We start from the raw sequence: 25266 nt of genomic DNA on the forward strand, positions 1-25266 counted from the left end.
GCAGTGTAAGCAATGGCTCTCTGCCTGGAGCAGGGCTGCAGGGGAGGGAAGGCTGGTGCTGCTGCTCTGCCATGTGTGTTTTAGGGTCAGTAGACTATTTCTGTGTCCAGGAGTGGCTGGCTGGTACCTTCCACTATAGTCATTTAACAGCTCCCGCCACTCCCTCCACAAATAAAAGGTAAAAAAAAAAGTTAAAATGTGAGGTAACATGCTCTCTGGTCCTTAGGTGGGAGTGTAAATTGATGATTGCCATGAGGATGTTTGTTATCCTGGCTGACTCTGATTTTCCATTACAGGGGATGAATGGTTGTCTCTCCCTCTGCAAGAAAAAAAAGTATGAACATGTAAGACTTTAAAGACTTTGGATGTCTTTGCTGGCTGCTTTTTCTGCTCCTGTGGACAGGAGATGAATGATTCTGATTAATAATATATACAGAATTAATTGTTATACAAGAATTTTTCTCCTCAGATAAGCAAGGTCTTCCTGCTCAAGAGTGACACAGCCACGCATTGTGATGGTATCTTGGAGCTGAGTGTAATGACGGCTATGTCTTTATCAGCCTGTTCCCTGCATTGTGTTTTTATCACTGCCATCTGCTCTGCCGAGAATGGCAGCTGCCAGGTCTCACAAACAGTGCTGTCATGTACTTCCATGTAGAACAACATATTGTCATAATTTCTCTGATATTACTAGATGGAATAACTTTAAGTGAGATAAGGTGACATTTTGCATGGCACTTTGGAATGTGTTTCAGTGCAGTGTGTAGGACATGCAGTGTTCTTTCTGGAGCAGGCTATAACAGTGCACTCAGTTCTGCTTTCAAAAATCACGGGAAAATGCTTATTTTTCCAAAAACATTATGTAACATCCATCTGGGACATATGTGTCAGTGCTGAGATGCAACTGAGACATAGTCAGTATTAGTATTGCTTACATATGTAGCCTTAGTTACCTTTGCTGGATGGAAATTACGTAAGTTAGACTATTTTTAAAATTTTGGTTTTTTTCTTTTTTTTTCTTGTATCGACTTGAATCTCCTTCATATTTGCAAACATGTTCAGACAGCTCTTCAACATTAAAAGAAACAGCAAATCTTTAAAAAAATCTTTATGGCAGTAAGTACTCTTTCTGTTGTCTCAGCTGGACCCTAGGTAGGAGATTTAATTTCAGACTGGACCAGGTTCCACTAGGTATCCAGCCTAAGCTGATCCTCTGGGCTCTCTTGAGTGGTTTGAGAGAGATGTCTTTTGAGAGAGGGATCCATCCCAGCCTGAGATGGGGTATTGAGGGTAGGCAAGCAAGTGGAATAAATTGCTCTCTGTGGGTGTCTGTTTCTCTCCTCAGGCTACAGAAGGAAGCTAAAAGACTAGCTTGGATGACCTTCTTGCCTTTTCGGCAGATAAATGTAGGTGAGGAGAATCACGTGCTGTGAATATATGCCAACACATCCTGAGTGTCTGCCAAAATCTTGCTTGCGCACCAAGTGTAATATTTGGTGTAATCCACCTTCGCAGAGATGCCTCTCCTTCACGGTAATGAGGTACATCCCCTTTTACATATTCATCTCATTCTTCTGGATGTGTACTTAGTGCCATTTTTACTACACAGGTAGTCCAAGTGATTTCTAGAGCAAGTGGCTAGCTAATGTATTTTTTCTGTCATAGTCCCGATTGCTGCTTGCAAGGGACAAACAATGAGGAAGGAAGGAAAATGATGTGTATCAAGTGCGATAGGATGTAAAATGCTGAACAGCTGATCAACAATATAAAGGATGGAGGCAAAGAGACAGCTTGCTCGCTAGTTGGCCTGTTTGGAACAGTGCTGTAGGTGGACGGCTTTTTTCCTTTACGTTTCTCTGCCTCATCCAAATGGATGCGTCGCTTTGGCGCTTCATGACTAGCCAAGCAGAGGCCATTTGAATTGTGAATAGTGTTCTCCCGAAGGCAAACAGAAGATTAGGCCAGAGAAGTCTCTTGGCATTTAAATGAAATTGTACACTCTAGAAATGTAAGTCTTGCCTGTTGTTCCAGTAGTACGTTTCAAGAGCTGATAAAGGCTCCTGGCATCGTACTGATCTGGAGCACACACCAGATCACCTTTTTATGCTAAGGATGGGGACAGGTCATTTTCATTAACTACACTTTATGTATATATATATATATGTACCTTAAGAGGAATTTTATATATAGAGAGATATATAAAAAACCCCATTTTTTTCTTCCTCCCAAGATGTACAAATCTCATTTGAAACCTTTATGTGATTTAGCCCCCAGACTAGGGCTATAACTGCTGCATTAATTTGTTTTTTCCTCTAAGTATATTTAGAAGTGTACACAGTTGTGTTCATACATCACATTCTTATTAATGAGCACAGTATAATTGTTGGTTGTATCTGTGGATGTTTTTAAAAGATATTTTAAAGTCTTTGCTGGAGTTTGCATGTGCTTCAGAAATTAAATTTCGTCTGTGATTTTATTACCCTTTTTATTTAATTTATCTTAACTGTTGCTTTCAAGCTGTGAACCAGCTGTTGACTTTGAAAAAACATTGTTCAATTTGAAAGGAGCATTTTAAAGCTAAACGTAATGGCTGTAAGTAATCACTACAGCAATTATATTCTCTGGTGTTGTGTGTCACTATAATAATATTGGAGGTTGTGAGAAAGTGCAGGAGAGAAACACATCAAGCTCAGACTTCCCAGTTTTGCCTGTGATGCCCGGCATCTCTTTGTATTGTATATAGCTTGGGGTCACTGCTTGAAAAACTGAAGCTCCACTTTGTTGTGGCTCTGTGTGTGCCCAGCAGGAATCAGGGGCTGCCTCTGAGCATTGTTTTCTGTCACTCTTCTCAGACTGGCCAGGATTTTTTGTTTCTCCAGACTGTAGATGGACACTTGCTGCAGTGGCAGGAGCCTCTGATGCTCTGCTGCCTCCTCCTGACTAGTTCCAAGATGTACTTGACAGAGAGTGGCAATTTGACTCTTCTTGAGTAGCTGCATACACGCCTTGTACAGTGCTGTGGTACACAGAGCGTAGAGAGCCTGGCCAGGGCTACGGTGCCGTGGTACACAGAGCGTACAGAGAGCCTGGCCAGGGCTACGGTGCCGTGGTACACAGAGCGTACAGAGAGCCTGGCCAGGGCTACGGTGCCGTGGTACACAGAGCGTATAGAGAGCCTGGCCAGGGCTACGGTGCCGTGGTACACAGAGCGTACAGAGAGCCTGGCCAGGGCGGGAGTGCTTGGCATCCTGCAAAGTCAGGTCATGCACCCACTGTGCTCTGGAAATGAGCAGCTACTTGCCATGGTGAGGTAATTAATAGAAAAGTTCAGGGCATATTTTTGTCTACATTTTGAGAAGGCGCATCCTCCATTTATTTGTGAGCAATTCTCAAGTTCAAGCAGTCTGGAGCTCTTGGGGAAGACAGCTTTCTGGGTCACTGCACTCTGGATCCCATCATGTTGTAACAATCCATGAAAACGCTGTGCAACTTCCTCTGCCCTGGAAATTCTTTCCATAATGATTTTAAAAGGAAAGGAATATGCATCATCGTGGGAGTGGGCTACGTTTCACAATGAGTCACCTAGCTATGCTTTACACACAGCTTGTGTTTGGAAGCTCTGGACTATAGTGCTGCTCTGAAAAGGTAGTCCACCAGATTGCACAACTACAGGACCTAGCCCTTCTCTGCTTCTTCCAGTGTGTGTTCCACAGCAGATTCGCGTCACCTACCAAGCGTGACCATCAGTTCCCATTAACAGCTTTGTGAAGCATTAATGCAGCTGGGGAAGACTGGGTAGGAAGCTTAGATTCAGCAGTATATTCAGCCTTCCACAAATTTACTTATAGCAAGATCCTTCAGAATGAGGATCTAATGGCAGCAAGGTCTGAGCCAATGCAATACAGTGACAACAACAGGAAGGGCAAGCCTGCGGGGAGCTAGAGGCATGGAGAGCCTGGGACAAATGGGAGACCAGGCTTATGACCGAGGCAAAACTGCTGGTGTTTGGTTGCTGTGGATTTAAAGGAAGGATGGATGATGCATTTGGAAGTGGGTTTTATAGTGGCGCTTCTTACGGATGGTGGCCATGGTAATATGATTGAGTTGATCCTCTACTAAGAGATAGTCCTGCATAGGCATGGTAGCACTCAGCTAGAATGACCTGTACTTTACCTTAAAAGAACAAAGTAAGATTAGCATGAGATTGAAAGCATGCACACATGTATCTGTGTGTGCAGTACGCATCTGTATGACATCTGCCGCAAAATGAACTTTGATGTAGTTTCCCTTTTCTCCACCGGTATAGTGCACAGGAAAGCAAAAGCACTGATACAGATCTGAACTGTGCTTCAGAGATCAGGTGTATCCCTTCCAGACAAGTGTGGTAGAAGCTGGGCTGGTGACCAGATTTGGCACAAAGGGATAGAGGCAGAATCCTCATTCTGATAAAGGCAATATGACATGTGGATTGTATTATATACATAGATGTATGTATGTTTAAATTAGACATCCAAAGAAGGTAACTGCTGGTATGGAAACAGACGTGGAACAGCGTGTTCTGGAAAGTTAAAAGCTCAGCCAGCATCCCAAGGTATTTTTAATGTAACAGAATGAAATTCCTTTGGGTGCAGCAAATGAGACACATAAAGTGTAATGCCCTGTGAAATCTCAAACAGCTACTTTCAACAGATGGAAAAAACAACTTTAATACAAAACCAAAAATTGATAGACTCTGCCTTCGATAATCCAAATACCAGGTTACACTTTAACTGTATCCATTATTGCCTATAAAGTCTGTTTCAGTTGTTAAATGCACTTGCTCATCTGTCACAAACGGCGCCCAAGGTACACATACTATTGCAGTCTGGTGTCTGCTGCACCTGTGCTGCTGTTCTGGTTGGGGAACTGAACCCCTTGGTTTTGGGCTGGTTTTAGGAGTCCTGTGGCAGGGGATGTTAAGAGCTGTGAGTGGACACAGATGAACAGCCCTCTGCCAGCAGCAGACTTGCGGACCAGCACCCTAGAGCCAGGGAGCTTTCCTGTGCCCCCAGAGAAGGAGCATCATCATGCAAATGGGATGAGAGGGCTCACCTTCCCGTCACTGCACCACTTTTAACCTTTCTGATACACACCTCTGCAGAAAGGAGTTGGCGCACCTCTTCCAGCTGTCCTGTGCTGCTCAGCGCAGCTTCAGGCAGGATTTCATGGGAACATTTGGCTGAATATTCCCAGGGTATGTCAATGCTAGCACTTAGGAAAACTCCCTGTGCACCAGTCATTGTAACTTGATCAGAGAAAACGTGGAGACAGCATGAGGTGGGGAAGGAATCAGTATCTTGTTCTTTTAGGAATGGATGAAGTCAGTGGCACGTGAGTAAATGTGACATGCTGAAGACGTAGGACTCCTGTACAGAAAGGCATGTCTCACAAATCTTTTGGAGTTCCCTGGAGGAGGCAGCAAGCGTGCTGTGGGACAGAATTGGATTTATATATTCCGCTTGGGTTTCCAAAAAGAATTCACAAGGTCCCTTGAGAGAGACTTCTAAATACTGCAAGCAGCTATGGGATGAGAGGACAGGTCCCCAGATGGACACATAACTTACAAAGCATATAGAAGCAAATGGCTAGTTTTCACAGTGAAAGGAGGTCACCAGAGGAATCCGTGCTTCAGCTGTTCGACATACTTATACATGGTCTGGAGAAAAGGATGAAGAATGACCGTGTGTTTACTGACAATTCTCAGCTATTCAAGGTAGTAAAAATAGTTCACTGCAGAGTGCTGTGGAAACTCTCCTATATAGTGAGTGACTGACCTGATGTAGTTCAGTGTAGAGAAATAGAAAGTGATGAACAGAAGGATGAACAATCCTAATTTTGTGTATACAGTGATGGGTACAGAGGTCATTGTTAAGTCATGAATGAGACCAATAATTGTAATAAATACTTACATGGAAATACTGGCATAGCACTCAGTGATAAAAGTAAATAACATGTTAGGAGTTGTTAGAGAAGGAGCAAAACGGGTAACAGGATTATGTCCTTGCCTAAATTGCTGGTGTTGCACACCTTGAATAGTCTGTGCAGTGCTATTCCCTCGTTTCTGAAAGCAAGGAATTGAGCTAGAAAACATTAGACAAGAGAGACAAAAGGGATCGGGGATCTGGAATGGCTTCTTTCTAAGGAGAGCTTTGCCTTGGAAAAGAGACGATTAATGGAATATATGTGTATAAAATCATGTGGAATAGGAAGGATGAGGAAGGAATGATTGTTCACTGCCACTGTTCATGGAGAAGCTGGGAGTGGAGGGAAGGACATGACAACACAGATGTCAAAGCAAAAAAAAAAAAAAGGGAGATATTTATTCACACTGTGCATACTGGAGCTGTGGAATTCCTTACGCCGGGATGTTGTAGGTGCTAAAAGTTTCAAAAAATGAAAGCATAAAATTGTGGAAGAAAAGTCCATCTGTGAATATTACATACCAAACACCCATCCCACTCTGACTCAGAAAGTTTCCAAACTGCATATCACTAGGGGCTGCGGATATGCTGCTACAGGCTTTTCTCATTCTTACTGTTCTTCTCAAGATGATATTAGGCTGAATGGACTTAAGGTTTGAGCTCCTGTGGCCACTCTTACATGTCTATGTTATCCTAAATTTGTCACATTTTAGGTAAGAAATTGCATATGACGTAGGTTTACACTTAGGGCCAATATTGTTTACTGTTATTTACCTTTAAAATATGCCTCTGGCTTGTCAGAAATAACTGCAGCCGTAGGCTGCCATGTGTTTGGTTCTTGCAGTGGAAGTTCTATTGCCAGCAGTGGAAGTCAGATGTAAAGACAGGAGACAAGCGGTTGGTTTGTTGTGTGGATGTCAGATTCCACTGGAGATAGGTAGGCGAGGCCCTGATCTGGTGATTGGGGTGGAGGAAGAAAAGGGAAGAAGAGGTTCAGTCAGCATCTAGGATCCATTCTGAGTTTTCTGTGAGACAGGGAATGTTTATGGAGGCTTCCCTGCAATGGATGGTGATCTAAGTCTATGCTCTTTGGCGAGTGTTCTTGCTGTGCAAGGGGATAGCAGCCTGCTAGCACGGAGGAACCCAGATGATCAGGATGTTATGGCCTTTCTAGATGGAAATTTTGAATGGGTTAAGCAGTCACTGACTCCAGTCTCCACCATTCCCATTCCTTTGCACGCTTCGTGTCTCACTATAGCACAAGAGTCATGGGAGTAAGTTCAAGGCTTCTCATTCCATGGCTGTGTTGCTGTCAGGATGGAGCCAGCTCCCCAGCTTTTCCTCTGCAGGAATCCACCCATTTACATGCCTCAAAAATAAATCTGTGACTTTAATTAATCACAATTTACATGGTAATAACCCTTGGAATATTTTTTTATGGGTAAATAATATGTATCCCCTGCTGTGGGGAGGGGCGGGGGGGTTGCTGGTTCCAACATTCAATTATTGCATAATCTACTTCCTATTAAATGATCAGAGAGTGAGACCAAAGAAAACTAACAACAGCAGGAATAATTAGCAGCTACTTTGTGTTTGGGGCATGGCTGTACCCTCTTAATGCTCATTCAGAAGCCCCTGCAGTTAAGGAAAATGCAGGTTTTTGGTGCTGCCAAGTGAGTGCTGCAGAGGCAGTGTCTGGTTGGCGGTGTGGTGCTGTGCACAGGCACTAGCTAGTTCTCCGTACGAGGAGCCTTATTCCCAGGAAAGTTCCATGCGAATGAGGCTATTCAGCCCCTGGTACCTGACCAAGTTTGGCCTCTTTCTGTGCTGTGTGTCCGTCTGCGAGCTGTATTGCGAGAGGGCCTGGGAATGCCTGGCTGCAAGATTTTGTTCAGTCCGCCTTCTCCCATCGGGCAGGCTCAGAGCAGCTCCTGATGGTCAGAAGTATATCACTTTCTTGTGAGACAGTGCGAAGAGGGATGTCACCCAGCACCTGTGTCAGAAGTGAAGAGGCTTGCCCAGGGCTGCACAGTGTCTGTGGCAGAGCAGTGGGTCAGAGTCAGGACTTCACGTGTCTCTTGCTGGGAGCTATCAGCCCCGTGCTCCGCAGCAGCCAGACAAGCCCTTCTGCTAACAGTGGCCTTCCTGTCATTGCAGGCCTGGCTGATGGCCTCTGGAAAAGTGGCACGCCAGCCTGGCTAGCAGCCACACACACAGTCACAACACACAGAGAAAACTACTCTGACGTGAGGTGACGTCTGGCTGGGAAGTGCTCACTCAGGGGCACACTCCAGTCCCTGCACTGTGAGCATCCTAAGCACCAGTGTATTTTTCCCAACTTAAGTTTCCTTTTCTTCCCTTGTCTTTGCTATTTTGCTTTTATTTAATGTTGTAGTCTCCATTGTAATTACTTCTTTAATCTGTAATGTTGCCGCCTGCCTGACTCCCCTAGCTCCTGGCTGCCTTCAGGACCAGCACTGTAAACAAGTCATGGTGTCTCTCAACAGCAAGGCTCCTGCTGAAATAGCTCCCTAAATAAATAAAAGGCAAATTGGATATTGGAAAAGAACTTTAAATAACATCTGAATTCCTAGAGAACTACATCTTACATCTCTATTAGGGACAAATGGGTTCAACATAAGTAATAATCCTCTGGAGTGAAAAATAAAGAAACACTGTTCACCAGCGTCTGTGGGCTGGAATGAGAATAGACTTTGGTGATAAATAGAAGCGAAATGCAAATATGTCCCTGAGGGGCAGATGGGAGCAAAAGATTTAAACATCATTGGACTCTAAACACACAATCTCTGACAGGTGCCATAGCTTGCCTCCAGATAGTTGCTTTGGATATGATGGGTCTAGCTTTTTCCTCTTGTGTAACGGGAAGAAGCTAAAAGCCCTTTACTGAGACAGCATTACCGGCAGGCCTTTGCTGCACATGCTAGACCATGACCTTCCTAGATGGAGTTGTACCTTTCAAACACAGCCTCATTGTGCTGAATTCTAGCCTTTTAATGAAACATAACTAATTAAAATTCCCTCGATGACTTTCTGGTCTTTCCCCATACTGATGTAATGCTAAAATCTTCCCTTGTTCCCACTTAGAATCATAGAACGGTTTGGCTTGGAAGGGACCTTCAAAGGTCATCTAGTCCAACCCCTCTGCAAGGAGCAGGGACATCTCCAACCAGATCAGGTTGCTCAGAGCCCCGTCCAACCTACCTTTTACTACCACTGCTGGCAATAGATCACTTCATGTGATCTATTAATGTTTGCATCTTCATTGCTGTGTTCCTGCTGTTTGGTACTCGCCCCTTCTCCACACCTGCTTCAGGAGTTTATGACTGGATGAGCCCCAGAGAAGTGTGCACATCAGCTCCTGGTCTTCTTCCTCTTCTGTGTGTGATATGCCCATCCTTTTGGTTCTGGGGGAAGATATTCCTGTCGTTGGGTGGACCAACTGCTTTGTAACTGGGTGCTTTGCTTCCTGAGCTATAAAGTCTTCTGTGGAAGTAGGACAGCACCAGAGTTTCAAGTCTATGATTGTGATCAAACAGCTGAGCTCACTGTGGTGTGGGCGCAATGGCGCGTGCTGTCAGGAATCCCCATGTGCGTCCTATCCACTGCATTGGAATGTGAAGCGGGGAGTATGAGTTTTGCTACCCTTCATCTCCTCCATCTGTTTGCTCCCGTAGTTGCAGGCAGTGGGTATAGCTACTGCCACCGCTGCCCTGCTCTTCATCTTCCTTTGCCTCTCCAAGGTGCACGTTCTTCCTGAAGAAAAGCTGATTCTTGCTCCTGTGAGCCTGAGCTGAAGACGAACATGCTTAGTGCCGTAGAAAAAGCCCTTCCTTTTCAGGAGCACTTTATCTTTGTCCAAATGAAGTTCTTGATGTGCCTGTTTATGAAAAACAGTCCAAATTATTCCCTGCGCAGCAGGGTTGTGCTGCGCCCTGGCCATGATTTAGTAGCAGCCCCTGAAGAGGGCAGCATGCGTTAGCTGATGCTCCTTCATGTGGAATTGCACTTTGTATTCCAACCGTGTCTAAGGCAAAGCTAATGCAATGTAAAAGAGCATTGAAGGAATTGATAGTAAAACTCGGCTCTGTGATAAGATGCCAGAGCAGACAGAGTTATCCCCATCCCTGCTACTACAGGCGAATATGCCTCAGCAGCAGTGGTGCTGCCTGCCAGCAGCTGACATGAAGTGCCTGGTGCTGGTGGGACCAGTGCTCCGCTCTCCAGGGGACAGGACAGATGCGGCAGAGCACACGTAGGAAACCCCACCTGCTCCCCTCTCTTTAAGAGACTGACCCTACGTATCAGATGGCTTTTGAGACTCCGGAGTTGTCGGCAGGTTGCTGTTCAGTGTTGAGCTCTGATGTTGCACTCAGCTCTGGTGAACAAAATGAAAACACAAGTTCCCTGCGCCAAGGAGCTTGCACAGTGGTGGGATGTGAAGTACCTTTTCAGAGGAAGACACTAGGAGACCTAAGGGAAGGGATCAGCTTAGTTACTGAATCCTGAGATTTTGGTGCCTGACTGTCTTACAGTTGATGAATGAACAGCTTTTTTCCTCAAAGCAGAAACCAGGATGGTCTTAAGCACACAAGAAGTCTGGAAAACCACATGGAAGTACTTGTGAGATCCACATTAATACCAGATGAACTAATCAGGATTAATGTAAGTGGGAGTAATGCCAGTGGATATCACAATGATTAGACTACTATAATAATGAGTTTTCCAGGGAGGATGATGACAGGTGATTTATATACTGTACAGGCATTTCTTCTATGTATCCAGATGACAAGCAACTCTAGCACTTTGCTGCAAGAAGTTGGGACCTTTCCTTGTTCCTGAAGTTGCCCAGAATGTGGCTCTCTCCTAACTAGTTAGTTGGCCAAAAAGATCCTGGACAGGAAGGAAGGGAGGGCTGAGTAGCAGAAAAGGACGCTGGTGTTTCATTCCGTAACTGCTTGGAGAGAGCTCTTGTGAACCTAGCCCTGAGATGCTTTCTAGCCTCCCTGGGAAAAAGGAGAAGTCTGTCTGGAGATGTGATGCCGGGAGAGTTTTACAAGCACCAAAGTACTGATAGGCAGTAAAGTGATGAAGGTCTGACTGCTGCTTTATCACAAGCTCTACCTTGCTGCTATACTGGCATCAGCTGCTGTTTTCTGTTCTGGTATTCAGAGAACTCTATCCAGTGGAATTTTAACCTCCAGTGGAAAAGACAGTTTCACGTGGTATGTATGTGTACAGTGTTTGGCCACAGAAGGCTGCGATCTAACTGTGCTAGGAGTCACTGTCATGTGTAATAGTGATAGCGCAGAAAAAAATGAGGAACCTAAGGTAGTAAGAAAAGGTAGTTGCAATTTTCCATACATAACATTTCATCCTTCACCATTTTTTCCGTGTCTTTGCTAAGCACTGACTGTAGTTTTTGCCATCTAGGATGCACAGTCACTTCTCCGTAGACTTTCCACCATCTCCATAGGCTGAGAGATAAGGAGTTATGGTGTTCTTGTGCAAAGCCTATTCTGCCAATGTGTTGTCAAATTTTTCAGAACAAATTCATTTTTTCTCTGGAACTGAAATCAGAGGACAGGGAAGCTACCCAGCAGCTTGATGAGGATGAAGGATGAAGATGATGCAGCATTTGAAACTCTCATGGTAGATATTGAAGCTCTTTTATTGATTTGTTGACAGAGTGACCAGGGCAGCAAGAGCTGAATTTCTTTTTTCTCTGCTCTTCTCTCAAGTTGAGGGATACCTGGATCCTTTCCAGAGTCCCAATGTGGACTTTAGAAGCTGTGTGGGTACCTGCGTCTGGTCTGCAGCCTCATTAGTTAAATGCACAACTTTGATGCTCACCTTGGGGAAGGCAACACTATCACCATTATTCTCAGTTTTACAATAACTTTTTAAAATTAAGTCAAATGTTTGGTAATAGTAATAATAATAATAATAATAATAATAATAATAATAATAACAACAATAACAACAACAATAATAATAATAATAATAATGATTTTCAATATAAGCCTGAAAAAATGAAAATAAGTTTTTCAACATTGAATTTTCATTATGGGTATTTCAGCTGCTTCCCTCTCACCGAGGACTGTTCATTTGTTTCTCCCGCTGTGTGCTTTGCACACCAAGAGCTGGGCAGCTGCCAAGTGTGAGAGTGCCACAGACACTGAGCAAACCTTGTGCATTCTGGTTCCTGCAGCAGATTAAGATTGCATAGTGAGTTAAAAAGCCAAGGCTGACACTACTGCCTAAAAATGGTCGTATGTTTCAACTGTACTTGGTGTGTGGTAGAATGAGATCCGAGGCAGCATCTTTCAGGTGATAAAGTCCTGTGTATCCTTTTGTTTTCACATTGAGAAGTCACTTTGGGACAAGTTTCCAGATGAAAGCAACCAAAAAATTCCTGGGATTTTTCCATCATTTTTGTGATTCCTAAGCAGGGAGAGCACTGTCTGCCACAGGAAAGAGCTCTGTGCTCTGGGCTCTTTTTTCCTTTGGAAATGCTGTAATGCCTTTCCTGCCACCATAATCCTCAACCCTTAAGTACAATGTGGCCTTGTTAGTCCAGAAGAGTTGCTGCGTTCAGATTGTAATCTGGCAGAGGGGTGGTGTCCCGAGCCAGGGCTGCTTGCCCGTCTGCCCTCCATCTGGGAACTGATGGTACACATGGGAGGACTGAGCATGAGGGGATGGCACGGATGTGACCCTGCACTGGTTGTGCTTCTTATGAAGTGTTGGTTTGGAAGTGTTTGTAAATGTGTGTAACCCTAGGCACATACACCTAGGGTTAATGTGTTACCTGTGTTAGACCAGAGAACTTTATTACATGCTGTTTAGATACACAAACATATTTTTATGAAAAGTGCCCCCCATCAGTACTTCTGTTGTATTTTAAACAACTTGAATCGTGAAGGGCAGCTGGTAATCTACATTAAAGCGAGACTGTGCTGTGCTACATTGCCACTTGAATGCATAAATACCACAGAGGTTCTTTTGCAGATTTGCTCAGGTGACCATGTCATCTTTACATGCAGCTCTGAGGGTCTCTTGGCCAGGTCCAGAATGGGAGGGAATGCAGGCCAGACTTGATTACTAAGTACTTGCATTCTGAATGTACTCTATTTGATGCTTGAATTCATCTGTTTTTAAACCTGTGACTCTGCTTTGCAGATATCTCACTGATATGCAAATATCAGGCTGGCACATGGCCTCACACCCAAGGAGAGCTTCTGTGAGGTGGTTGCTCCCAGCAGAAGCATGCCTGCTGTGACCACGGGGTGTTCTGAACAGGCAACGCTTGGTCCGAACAGGCTCGGGGCTTGACATTGCCCTTTCAGAGAGATTCTGTATTTGCTTAACCTCCTTCCTTTCTGATCTGTATTGCTGTATTGCAGAATGAAATGCCTGATTCAGTTCTAGATTAACTTGGTCTGTCCTTCACAATGTAGATTTACCCAGGATCTCTGCTGGGGAAGTCAAGTGGGGTGCACTGGTGGGTGATAAAGACAGCTGGGAACTCTTGGTGTCATCCTACTGAAGCATGCTAGGTCTCTTGTCACCAGCTAAAGATCAAGATACTGCACTCAGCTCATTTGTTTCGGGAGTGAAATGGGAATACATGAACACTGCCAAGGCCTTTTCATGTTGCTGGGCTAGCCCCACAGCGAGCAGCCCCACAGATAAGAGCGCAGCTAGTGTAATTTACACTGGCTGTGAATCTAGTTCCCTGCACTCACTTTTTTTGTGCTCTGCACACTGGTAAGATGAGCAGTTGAGCTTTTGCTAGGGAGTCCGTCAAACTTGCTAATTTTGCTCAGTCTTGGGTCAAGTGAGCAGCAGTACTGCCTAGAAGCTGGAACTGGAGAGTTCAATAATTTTGCCACCAGAACCCCATTGACTAGAAAGAAGATAAAGTGATCTGTAAAGCAAGCATTTGTCATGTCTGTCTTCTGTGTGGTTAGTTTGTCAGGCATGGGCATTAGACAGTGTTCATACAGGAATAAGTTACACTTGTCTCTCCTTGGTCTGTGCCCTTGCGATGAAATGTCAATACAGCACAGCTGGACTAACTGTGACACCGATGATCTTTCTAGTGTGGCAGACTGAAGACAAGGAAGGGAAGGGCATGTACAGTGATCATTTTAAAAGCAGTTGAGAAGGGGGTGATGGATACTGGGAGCACCAGGGTGTCCATTGGGGTCTCCAGGAGCTAGGCAGAGCTCTGCCTTTGGAGGCCAACAGAGGAATTTCTGCCTGCCAGGGAAGAGGTTTTCCTTGGTCAGAATCTGTATAGAGTTCTGTTTCCACTTCTCTGCATAGTTTCACATTTTCTCCTAGATAGTTGACTACATCCAATGTCTTTGGGAGCAACTTTTGTAGCCTTTTGTTTGCATGTCAGGGCTCAGCCCCTGAATTACTCGCTGTTGCATAAGTCACCAGAAGCCCAGGGAGGAGAGGTTCTGCAGCCAGCAGAGCAGATCAGGACCACGTGAGCAGGGCAACCATGTGCACCTCCTAAGAGGCAGAGGTAGTAAAGGCTCTGATCATAATGGCTGAGTAAGGCCGGGAGGCAAGATGAGACTATCCAGCCACTGACTAGTGAATGTCTTTGCTATGTGTAATCGGCTTGTGGCTCCAAGAGCCTCTCCTCTTCCCCAGCTGCTGATGCTCCCATCTGCCCTCGACTCCTGATCCTTGCATCTGCCCTTACTGGCCTTCTGCTTTTGTTCTCTTTTTCAGGTAATCACTCCCTGTCTTCTGTCTGTTGATTCTGCCATGTAAAACATGGCTGTACGTAATAAAATCAATGACATTTCTACTCAGACATGACATGTCAGACCAGCCAGTGGAGACTGAGCAAAGCAAAGGCAGCTTATAATTAACACCTCTTTTGGAAGTGCAGAAAGGTTGTCTCGCTGCACAGAGGCACAAGGGCATGCCCTGTCCAGACAGGCTGGCTCCCTGGCGCATGGCTTGGCTTGCAGGAGTCAGAGTTTTGTTGGTTGCACATCTTTCTTTGTAAGGAGATGCAGGGTAACAACTTCAGCTTGGTGTCAGCTGGCTGTTTTAAGCCAGGCTACGCTGCAGGCTCCTTCCACATGTCCTTGGGGAGAGGGTGAGCTTAGCAGCTTAAGCCATCCACTTTTCAGAAGCAAACTTGTCTTGTCCTGTATGCTCCAAGCAGACTCTTCCCAGTGCGTTCAGACCCATGCCACTTTTTAGGCTGAAGACCTCGGTCTATTTTATATCTGTTGTTATTTTCTAATAAGTTTTTCTGTAGATGTGGCATTATGCTAAGATAATTAAAGCAAATCTTGGTTCTTGATACAAAAATGAGTCTTTGCACACCAAAATTATTCCCATACAGGAGCTGTGAGAATTTATTAACATGCATGTGCAATCAAAACCTAACTTTTTTCCTACTAGTTAGATGTTCAGAGTTGTTAAATTTGACTTTCCAGAATTGGTTGCCAGTAGCATAATTGAACAGTTAACTAAATGCAATTTGCTTCGGTGTAATTAGAGACCTATAAAGTACATTTTAGCAAGTTGAAAGTGTTAATACAGGCCCACCCATTTGCACATTTTCAGCTTTGTAACATTACCTAGGCTGCTGTAGTGTGGAGACCAGGGCTAAACCTCACCGTGCCCTTAGAACAAACCAAGGAATTGTACCTGTTTTGTGAGGGCTGGTGGGGCAAATTGTGCTTTAACAGAGCAAATAAAGTACCAGATGATTTAAGCTGCACAGGTTCCAACCACTTTGTAATCCATGTTGGAGAACTGTTGATTGGTTTAGAAGGTGATGCAAGCACTGTGTGCTCCCAGAGCACAGAGTTGGCTGAAGTTGTGCCTGGCTGTGGCAGTGATGTGGAGGTAGTTTTGCATCAGAAGTAATCAGGCAGCAAGTGGCATGGCTGCCTCGCGTGTGTTCCCCCAGCAGGGCCTCACCTTCCCCAGTCTGGGGTAGTGCCATGTGAGCCGTGGTGCTTTCCTGCAGCCTTTTAAATGTGTTTGCTTGCATTTCCTCTGCAGGAACAGATGAGCTCTAGATGTATTGTAATGATAAACATATGCTCAGGCTGCTGCAGAAAGTAAGACCGCAGGAACTGTGAGCATTGTTAGTTTTCCTTATCTTGTAATTCAACTGAAACTTTAAAAAGGTGTAAGTGTTTGTTACGAGGTGGGTCTGCTTGCGCGGTTGGTGCCCTGCACATCTGCTCAGTGTCTCTGTGTGTGGGGTGCAAGGGCTGGTTAATTAGCTGGTTGGCCCTGACTGATTGTTACTGCCTCAATTAAGAACTACTCCCAGACTTGTGAGCAGACCAGCACTTCTATTGTGAGATTGTGTAGGAGAGACAGGGAATAACAGGGCTTAGGCTGAAAAGGTGACTGCTCTTCTGCTTTTCAGACTCAGCCTGCTAGAACTGGCCGGCTTTTACCTGAGGTGCCTTTACAGCAGCAAGAGCTCTCCCTGAAACTCCAGGCTGAGGGATGTGTTGCGGTTTGGCAGTGAGTGTCTGCCTGGCGGGGCTGGAGGTCCCGCTCTCTAGCACAGCCAGGGGCTCTAGGCGATGCACAGGGCTCTGGTGCGGGGAGGCTTCTGGTTTTTCCTCTGCAGGTGTATCAGAGTAACTGCTTCACACAGTGTAGTTTTGTCTTCGTCTCCATGGAAAACATCACTCCTGTCACAACTTGCACAGAAGAGCAAACCATTCCCAGGGGATCTGTGGGAGATTGGCCACGCAGCCACAACTGCACAGTAGATGTCCAGGCTGCCAGTGCAGCCTACCCGTGCCCATTGGGGTACCAGTCCACGTCTCTCTGCAGGCCATAATTCTGCACAGTAAAAGGTACCGGAGAAGGTGTTCATTAAAGCATCCCTTTCTCAGTGGCTTCTACAGTGTGAATCTGTCAGACTGCTCCCTGCCTAGAGATGATCATGCTTGGGAACACAGCTTTCTGCACTGACAAACTGTCCTGAACTCCTCTGCTACTGGTGCATCACGTCTTTGGGACTCCAACTTTCTCCCTCTGCCTTGTGCATCAGAAAGAATCTCCAGGGTCTGTTTCCTCTGTCGTAATCCAGTGTCTGCTTCTTTCTCTCCACTGTTCTGCAGGTCATCACAGGCTGCTGCCTTTGACCATTTTGGCTTTTGTTGTTGCAAAGATGGTCCCCAAAAAGCTGAAGAAGCAGGCAAAGAGTAAGAGTAGAAGTGAACTTTTGGATGAAATTCATAAGAAACCTTGACTCTACTGCAGCATGTCAAGGCATCTTTTAAACTTTACAAACATGACATTTGTTCCTCCAAGGCTAAACCCACACCCAACATTTATGCGCAAGTAGCAAACTTCTCTAGGGATTTTCACTTTCTCCCCATGCCCGTGTTCTTGTGTATCTGTGCAGGACAGGCAGTTCGGGTTAAATGCCAGTGTGTGAAAGGAGCTACTAGACCAAGAGAGGTGCTGTTTGACTCACACTGCTTTGCAGCCCTCGTGAAAAACCCTCATGACAATGCCCCAATTAACAATCTATCCAGCACCGGGTTTCATGAGAGGGCAGTGGGGAACTTCCAGCTGTTCTGCTTAGCCAGGTCTGGAAACCATGGTTTGAATGAACATCAGGCTCCTCAATGCCAGTGACACACTGCATAGGTAAAATTACTCAGAGCCCTAGGTGCAGGAGTTGCCTGAAAGACGCCATATGGCTGAGTTCAGGGTCAAGCATTAAGAGCAGATTGTCAGAATGTGGCATCTGGAGACCCCAGGGCTCAGTTTCCTGGAGCTGTTCTCAGCGCACAGAGACCAGAGCACACATTGCATCACGTTCCTGCTCTCTGAGCCCTTGCATTCATCATAGTGCCTCACTGAAGGTTGTAGGATGTCATCTTACACTGTTTTAGAGGTTTACTCTTTACCAACAGGAAATTTCCAGCCTTGGTGTGGACTGGCTGCCTCCCTCTTCTGTTAGCTGTAGACTTACAAAGAGACGTTCGTATTTTAAATATGGTGCAATGACATCAATAGTAATAATTATTGCATGCATCAAAGCCTTGGAGATTAGCCACGGATCATGCATCTAAATGGCAAATGGTTATAATAGCTCCATACGTGAAACATCAAAGTCTGAGGAAACGCTCTGTTATAAAAAATAGATCAGAATGATCATTCCACTCCCAGCAAAGTGCAGAACTGTAGACGTGCATGGAACAAATGCAACAAATTTCATACTCATTTGGGTGTTTCGAGTATGGGAAAAATTGATTCCACAGCTCCAATTACCAATCCACATCAAGTGAAGACTATTGAAATTACGAGATTTCACACAATATTAGGCCTACGTTGACTCCTCCTTGTGCAAATGTGTTTATAATTAGGGCCTAGAAAAGCAAGAAGCAGTATTTGGGGGTTTTAATTTTTTATATGCTCCCTGGCAGAGAAAGAAGTGGCTGAGATTGCATAAAATTCTTAAAACCATCCTTTTGCTGAATTGAAATGGCTTTCTTGTAGATTAAAGGAACTGCACTGTTGTTTTCTTTGTTAGGGGAAAAGTATTCCAAGCTGAGAAAAGCACAGGCTCTCTCTACTGAGCCTGGGGACAGCTGCCGGAATAAGAAAATGCAAAACAGTCGCTAGAACAATAGAACCTCTGAACTCCGCAACTGAAATTCCCAATTACAGACGTGCTGCTGTTTCTCCTCCCTCATGACAGCTGTTTAGCTTGATCACTCCCCAGCTCCAGTGGGAGGAACAGCATGAGGGACGCGGTGCCATGCATGCTCCGACAGCCAAATCAAAGGCCCAGCCAAGTCTGTGCCTCAGCTATGAGTCTGGAGGAAATCAGAGAACCTCATTAAAGTTTCAGAAAAACCTAACTGGTATGAGGACAGCATTCAAAAATGTATTTTGGGAAAACAAATATTGTTTTAACTTTATTAATAATTGATGTGTTGCCAGCAGAGATCCTCATAGCACTGAGGGAATTAAAAATTAAAGGCACAAAGACACTACTTTAAGAAAGCATCTTGATAAATAATTAATATGGCATAGGCCTCCTGGAATCTGAAGAGAGCAGGCTTGTCGTGTCAAACCTGTGCTTTCTAATACCACAGCTTCTTCCAGAATGAGAGCATGGTCATCTTCATTTTATATCGATAAAAACTCTAGTTGTTTATGCTGCTTAGCTGGAATAATTTACTGGCTTCTCTGTCAGCTGCTTGTGCTGAGCCCATAGGACCCTAAGTAGCACATACCCAAAGATCATAGCTTTCTTAAATCAAGAGGGAAAAAAGATTGATGTTTGTTTAGGAAACAGAAGAGAACGTATCTGTTTCAGGGAAACTACTGTTTGTCAGGGTCAAACTGGATCAGAAGAAGAAACCTTGGCAATGCCTGTTTAGCAATATGATGTATAAATAGCTGGGAGAGGTGTCTTGGGATGTGTAACACCCAGGGACAGCTACTGCTGTAGTTTGTGTGTCTCTAGAGAGATGCATTTTCAATGGTGAGGCCAATCTTGGGGACTACACTGAATAATTCAGTGGCTGGCACTTCCCCTATGTGTTCTATCTCATGGGGATCTTAAGGACAATAAGTAGAGCAAATCAGCATTCCACAGAATACAAGCCCATCAGTATGGCTAAAGAAAGGCCGGACGTAGAATGTGCTAAAGGAAGTAAATAGAGAATTTCTGCATTTCCCTCCACTGCAGCTCTCTGCCACCACTGTGAGCAGAGCCTGGGAGGAGCAGCGTTCAGAGATGTGGCTGAAGAGATCTGCTGATGCACAGTTCTTGTCACGGAGAGACACTGTCGTTTCAAACCAGGTTACCTAACAGAGCTTCAGCCACCTCTGAAAACCTGTGTGTTGCTGCAGGGTGTACGAGCTCTTTAGAGTCCCGATTTGTTCCAGTCCACACCTATCTTTTGGTTGTTATAATGAAGCAGCTAGTAAGTCAGGCATAATTGCTGGCAGGCATTCTAATTTAAGAAACTGCACAAGAGCATCAGCAGAACTGTGTTCATCATTTCATTCCTTTAAATAAAGCAAAAGTGAATGCTGCTTCTTCACTGCAAATGTCTCCGTGCTTTAACATGCAAAAGATTTGTTTAGACTGATGGAATTCATTAACACTCTTTATTTACTACAGCAAAGTTAATAATTAAGCAGAAGAGAGAATATCCATGAACAATGTTATAAAAATAATTCTTGCCCTAGTTCCTAGCAAAAAACCCATGTACATTAGTGACTGAGAACATAAGGGTGATCCACCGGAACTATAAAGGGGAGTTCATTTTTTCCGTTCCGGATAACGTAGATGCGGTGGTCAGCCATTGCGTCAGCGTATTGGTGAGTGCAAAATTATCCCAACGGCAGGGGAGTGTGTTCTGTCTCAGGCAGACGCTGCTCTCCCCATCCCCGGTACGTGGAGCGCATTCATGGCATCTGCTGCGTGCTGAGTGAGCGCTCACCGTTCTTGCTTGCTGCTGTGCCCTGTGCTTGCTGTGACCGCTGGCAGCACAGTCAGGCCCTTGTTGACACTGGAATGTAAAGCGCGGCGACTGGCACCCACTGGGAAGGTCAGGCCTGACACGCCAGAGAAAGGGTTGTGGAAAATCGCCTCTTGCCCGCAGTGGATTCCCTTGAAGAAGAATCCTTTGGTTTCGGTGGTGTTTTTTCCTCTTGACTGCATTGCCATTCCTTTTGTTACCTGAAATTGAAAATAACTCCCACAACACACACAAAGTATGTTTAGAAAGGAGACATTGCTTTATTCTGTGCAGGGTGCAAGGTGGAAGATTTCCACAAGTCAAGCACACCTGCCGGGGTTTTCAGTTTATATTTATACATTAGAAGCTAAAATACCATGCTTGTCTAATACATATGCATGCCTATCCGATCCATGTTGATCACGCTGAGCCCGCACGACACGGTGTGCTCTTCGGCAATGACCCCAGAGTCTTCTGCGCCTGCGCAGGGGCCTCGGTGGTCTGAGTGGTGGTTTGGGGAAGAGCACCCGCACTCCTTTTGTCCTTTTATGGCTGGACGTCATTTGAGGACACCAGAGTTCTTGTTTTTCTTGCTAACTTCTTGTCAATGCCAGAGAAGCCTTGAGGTGTTCTTTATCTGGTGCTTTTTAGCTTGCTATCCAAATATTCCGTAAGCATTATCTATTGAAAACAAGCCAGCTTTACGTGTAGTGTAAAAAATCCTTGGACAAAAGACATAGGTGTTAGGGTTTTTTATCCTTGAACGATATTATCTTCTAAAGTGATTAATCTATCTTATAACCTATAGTATTTCCATTGTTTCTAAATGAACCTATGTATTTGAGGTACCGCGCTCTCCATGGCTCCCCGGCCCCTGCTGTGGCCCAGCTGGGAGAACGGGCAGGGCAACGCTCTGGGCGCAGCAGGACGGAGTGTGGGTGGTGGGGGTGCTGAGTGGGGGGCCTCTGCCCGGCCTTCCACCAGCTCTGCCTGCTCCTGCTTGCTGCTGGCTGCCCCACCTCCCGGCACCGCTTCTGCCGTGTCCCTCCCTCCTGCTGCTTGGCCTTCCTGAGGCGGAGGTCCCCTGCCCATGCTGCTGGGTGAGCTGCCACGCCTGCCAGGCAGCCCTGTTGGTATGTCAGGGTGCTGATTCTGGGAGCCTCCCCCCTCACACAGAGCTGAGAGTCTGTCTGATTTAACAAAGCAGGGAAACAAGCCAGCCAAAGTTATCTCGATCTGAAGCATATTCTAGGAGTGATTAGCTGCCTAAACTTACACGGTAATCATCCGTGCTGAGTGACTTCTGCACATCATTGCCCACTTTTCTGAGTGTTTTTATTTAAGCTGATAATGGGAAATGAATAAAGCCTTAGTTTCACTCTGATTTTGACACTTGTGCCAGAAAATATCTGAAGATGAACATTTTTGTGTTCACAACAGTTAGATTAATATTTAATTTGCTGGCATCTAGCAAGCTGATTAGTTTTCCTCTGATATGGCTCAACTTTGTAATTACAGGAACTGGCTCCTCCTGGTTTGTCCCTGGGGTAAGAGGCTCAGAGACCATCCTGACATTGCTGTGACCACGATTTCACCAGGCTGACGCACTGCGAGGTTCTCATCGTCTGAAATCTCTGCTCCTGGAGAGAGGTACAGACTGGGACCTGCTCCATATCTTCTGAGGACAGAGAAGATCTGTCCTTGATTGCATTTAAACTGAAGGGAATGAGGGTGGAAACAAGATGCAGCCATGTCAAGTCTCAAGGAATGTGTGATACTTGCCTGCTGCAAGCCAAGCCTTACTTGGTGACACAGCCCATGTGGTGCTGCAGGCATAGGGGAGATCCCGCAGCACTACACTTTATCTTACTCTGGAGATGAGCGGAGCTAACTGAGACACAGGAGATCCCACCTTGACGATGATCATCTGTGGAGCCTTGGGAATTCTGCAGGTGCGTGCTGCCAGTGACAAGCCCTTGAAGGACCTCCAGCACCACCATGGAGGCAATCTGAGAGAAAGCTCAGTGTGGCCATGGAGTGCTGGCTAGCTTGGGGCCTCTCTTTGGCCACAGCCATTAGCAGATGCTTGTGAAAAGCTTATAGCAGACAGGGCCTGGATTACATTATTATTTGGGCATGGTCCTCAGAGATCCTGCTCACAGTCCGTCTGGAGTAGTGGTTGTATCTGACCATCACACTGAACTAGAGGGTGGGGCTATGCTCCTGGAGAGTCTCTGAGGCCTCTTGAAACCCACGAATACATCTGGGTTCCAGAGTGTTCTGGGCAAAGAGCTGCATTCATTTCTGGGGTCATGCTGGCCTTCCTCTTTCAGCTTGATATCGAATAATTTCACTGGCACCTGCATTGTGAAAACAGAGGCTAGCGCACATTCTGTGTGCTCTGGTGATCCCTCATGCTAGGGACAGTCGCGCCTTCCTGACTGCATTTGTAGGCAAGTCATCTGCCGGAGTTTTGCCGGACCCTTCCGAGGCGGGCAGAGGCAACAGGCAAACTTGCATCTTTTGTTCCCAGGACCATGCTCCCAATGCTTCCTTCACAAATGAGACTACCACCTGCGACTCAGTGGTCCAGGTGATTAAGCCTTCCCTATTTGCTCTGAGAACAACTGTGGCTCAGAATCAAATTCAGCCTTTAGAATTAACCCATCTGTAATGTCCATTAAGTCTGGATTCTCCTGACCAGCCATGCAAAGTAACATCTTGTCTTAGTGCCATATTCATCTTGCACTGTCAGCTTTACCCAACTCCTAAGCGCTCAGTAATAGCAAGACTGTCAGGGTGTTAGTTATTCATTAGTTTTCACTCACTTGAAGAATATATCGTTGTCATAATGCAGCACATTGCACTGGGAACAAACTCCCCATGCAGGCAGGGATTAGGGCCATTTTTCAAGTGCTGCTGACTGTTAATTTGTACATTGTTTGAAGGGAAAAGGTCTTGTTAGAACACCATTTTGAACGTTACTTTGACAGAGCATAGTGGGCAGTTTTTGCATCCTTTCTAATAGCTAGGGGACCAATGGGTGCCGGTGACAGGGATGCAGAGTGCTAACCCCATGGCAGTATGTGCCCAGTGCCGCATACACAGTTCTCCGTGCACCCAAAGCTAATCAGGTGAACCTCATCAAATTCCACTTGTTCAGCAGCTGACTGTACAATAGCTGCTGGCTGCTCAGCCTCCATCCCCCATCACTGTCCTCCAGAACTGTCTGCCAAAACTTGATCAATGAGAGGTTCGAGTATTTTGTTTAGCTGCAGTACAATCCTGGCCAGGTGAGGAAAGCACCAGCTAGTGCCACAATGAACTGAGCACTGGTAGTAGCCAGTCCATGGACAGCTGGTCTGCTCAGGAGAGAGATGGGAGATAAGAAGGATAAGTCTTGTAAAACTGGGAGGGAAAACCTGATCTTCTTATATGGAAAAGGTGAAAACAGTGACAAGTCTGCAGGCTGGTGTGGAAGGAACATGTCTGTAGTGAGAAGGAGAGACCATTGCATGTCAGCTCTAAGGTCCATGTTGTGTTCCCACCACTGAGGAGTGCTGGAACAAGGACCTTCTGCAGTAATACTCTTGCTGAGACTCTGCACCTCAATTCATGTGTGCAAAGGGTGAAGCAGGAGGTGTGCCATGCCCGTGCAGAGCTGGCTTCTTGTGAAGCTCTGGGAAAGCAGGTCAGGCAGCACCCTCAGCTCTGTCACCTCGTGTTTCCCCAGGCCAGAGGACTGTTGGGTTCTAGGGCAGCTTAATGATGGAAAGGAGGATTGATTAGTGTTCAGAACTGCTCCATTATTGAGCAACTAGAGCAGGTCTTATTTGTATTAAAGCTGGATAATCTGGGGAAAGGGGAAAGAGTAGGGCTCTATGTCTGAGCCAAGGCACTTGCTATTCGCAGCTCTTCCAAGTTACTTTTATCATCTGCACAGCTGCCCCCCGAGACCTCTGGGAAGGAGAGATGGCAGGTACTGTAGAGTTCACAGTTCAGCCACCAGCTCCCACAAGCTGTGTCCTGTTTGCTTCTAGACCAAAGCAGCAAGTGGAACAGCCGCTGCTGATGTGGTGTTGTGAGCTGCAACGTGTCTCTGGACTGCCTTCACGAAAGGCAGAAAAATAAAAAATGAAAATTAATCTCTCAGGGGTGAACAAATCAAACCAGCAACCTCCGCTACAGTTTGTAGCCGGATTAAACACAGGTCTGGACTAGAACATTTGTCGCAACCGTTTAGTGACCCATGCTCTTCCCAGATTTATCTTATGAACTGGAAAAAGCAATTTGTCTGCCCATGTGCCCTCAAGTACTGATATTTGTTAACTCCATATGCTTCTAAAGCTCTAGAATTAACTACTGGATATGTAGAGAGAAAAGCAAATAAAGCTGGCCGTGATATGTCCCTTTCATCTAGATAATATTCTGATAAGGCCTGATTTATTACCTTTTTATCTTAAGGCCAGGCAAGCCTCATAGGGTCTCACCTTCTTCCCAGCCATGAAGTACAATGAGGCAGCAGAGGAAGAGTTTGAGAAAGGAGAGCCAGAAATCCTATTTGCCTGTGGAGCTCTCCAAGCGCTTCCTTTCCAGGCTTTCCAGTTCACATTGGATCTAACTGACTGTCTCGTTCATCAGTTTGCTGGCACTCAGCGGTTCCTCTCTGCCTTGGTGCCAGGCGCACGCACCTTGCCATCATCACGGCTGCAGTGAGCCCTGCTGATGGGCTCTGGGGTGCAGCGTCTGTGGGGCGCGGTGCCCGTGGCTGCCCAGGGTGGCTGTAG

General features: G+C 45.7%; 1 long non-coding RNA gene across 2 annotated transcripts in view; it reads left to right on the forward strand.

Annotated features, from left to right (window-relative positions):
* The window catches only part of LOC147598787 (uncharacterized), a 105498-nt gene that overhangs the window by 4875 nt on the left and 75357 nt on the right, over positions 1-25266 (forward strand). Inside the window, exon 1 of one of the 2 annotated variants that reach the window (XR_015260188.1) lies at positions 22017-22129. The exons of the other annotated variant lie outside the window; for it this stretch is intronic. This is a non-coding gene — a long non-coding RNA (uncharacterized LOC147598787). Of the gene's footprint in view, positions 1-22016; positions 22130-25266 lie in introns of those variants that run through there. 2 annotated transcript variants of the gene reach the window in all.

Source organism: Chlamydotis macqueenii, chromosome 15, assembly GCF_036417535.1.
Source record: "Chlamydotis macqueenii isolate bChlMac1 chromosome 15, bChlMac1.mat, whole genome shotgun sequence".
Classification (NCBI taxonomy): domain Eukaryota; kingdom Metazoa; phylum Chordata; class Aves; order Otidiformes; family Otididae; genus Chlamydotis; species Chlamydotis macqueenii.